Source organism: Poecilia formosa, unplaced genomic scaffold (assembly GCF_000485575.1).
Source record: "Poecilia formosa unplaced genomic scaffold, Poecilia_formosa-5.1.2 Scaffold1775, whole genome shotgun sequence".
In the NCBI taxonomy this organism is placed as follows: domain Eukaryota; kingdom Metazoa; phylum Chordata; class Actinopteri; order Cyprinodontiformes; family Poeciliidae; genus Poecilia; species Poecilia formosa.
This window is the reverse complement of record NW_006801714.1, coordinates 1,805-3,547: the sequence shown is the minus strand read 5'-3', so window position 1 is coordinate 3,547 and position 1,743 is coordinate 1,805. Positions and strand designations below refer to the sequence as shown.

The 1,743-nt window shown below is 35.4% G+C and overlaps 1 long non-coding RNA gene across 1 annotated transcript in view; it reads right to left on the bottom strand.

Moving 5' to 3' along the window:
• Positions 1 to 973: 973 nt before the first annotated feature.
• Positions 974 to 1,743, bottom strand: part of LOC103132980 (uncharacterized) — a 1,222-nt gene continuing 452 nt past the window's right edge. Inside the window, exon 2 of the long non-coding RNA XR_475676.2 lies at positions 974 to 1,008. This is a non-coding gene — a long non-coding RNA (uncharacterized LOC103132980). The remainder of the gene's footprint in view (positions 1,009 to 1,743) is intronic.

Here is a 1,743-nt window from a genome sequence, read left to right as displayed (position 1 = left end):
ATCTTTAAACCTTCTCACATATTTTAAATATAAAAAAAATGTCTTTGGAACTTTGGTTTTGGGGGTTCTTCTCTGCTGCTTTATTTTTTTTTGTCCACTAGATGGAGGCTGGAGACCCAAATTACCTGGAGGATTGGCCTTACTCCTGGACCTTTACACCCCTGTAACATCAGTTTTTGGTATGAGAGGATCAGTCTACCAGCACTTCAAGCCAGTCTGAGCTTTTCTGAGGTGACGTAGCAAATCTTGAAGTTTTGCAGGTTGTCCTGTGAAATTCCTCTGTGGTGCCCTTTTCCATTCCCTTCGTGTAACTTCAGCACCTCGGCTTCTTATCGAGTAAGCTACCCAGTTTTATCATCAGATTTCCAGTACGACGTACATATGTCGTCTTTCCTTTCATCTCTCCCTAGTTTCCTGGCAAGCCTGGTTTGCAGACCAGTATTGAAGAACCCCTCTTTCATTTGTTTTCCCATTTTAACTTGTTCAATAATTCACCTTTTTCTGATTTCAACGTTACCCTTGTTTCTTTGTCAGTGTTATGACAAGCCACATACGGTAAAATCCACACCTGATTATAAGTTTGCTTTAAGTGTATTTTGTTTTTTCTTTAATTATTCTTTATATTTTCTTCCACCTTACAATTTTTATATGTAGTGCACAAATATTAACAATGCAAGGTTGAAATTGAATTATGTGTTATTGTTTTCTTTCTTTCAGGTACCTTGGTGTTTGGCTCCCCTCTCTGGTCGACAAAATGCGTGGAAAAGGGCTGAGGATCCTGAAGTACTGCTGATGGCCTCATTTTACTGAACCACCTTTGTCATGGCGGAGGGGGGGCTGTTTGGGTTTATTTTATTCTATGTGCTAGTTGTCAGGTGGCAGCCATTTTTATTTCCCCTATTCTCTCCACATGGTTTAGCTAAACCAGTATTGAAATCTCCTTATCTCTCATTTCAGTTAGGTCAGTTTTTTATCAGTTATATCTTGAGTCTAGTAATTTCTGTTGACCTTTTTTATTGGCATGCCTGTTTAATTGTTATGTTAACCTTTCTTCATGTTTTTTTATTATTTTGTAAATAAAACCCCCCACCTTTTTTGAATTCAAAACCTGTCTTCTGCACTTTTTTACTCTCTGGTCTCCAACAGTTAGTAAGAGATCTATCCTCCAAGTTTGAAATATTTCTAAACATTAGTTTCTGACATAACTGTAAATGTAAGAATCCTTACATCAGTCTTGTAACATTTTTTTTTTATTGTGGTTAATTTTAGAGCAGTTCAAAAATCTCAGTTGTGCAAAGAAATATTTGAGAAAGAATCTGCGTTAAAATCATAGAAAAGGCAACTGTTTCAATGTAGCATTCCAAAAGTCTTTATCCAATTAAACCTTTCTCCTGGAAATCATTAGTAAAAATATTATTTGATGTGGGATTTATGGTTTTAGCACTGTCAAAGACACTGAAATCCAATAGTGCTGATGCAGAGCATAAAATAGAAAATGGCCACAGGATATCTGCATTTTTGCATAGCTGTCAATCTTTTTAATATTCATCTTCAGAAGAATTTTAGAAACATGTAATAAGTTTGAATTATGTCACAGAAAACCTGCATCCATGGAACAATAAAATTACTAGCATTAAAACAACTCCATCTGCAATGAGGTAACAGAATGAATGTCACAATTGTTCTACAATTTTGATAAAATATTTGTATAGGTACTATGACATACATTTTAGGGAATTGTTG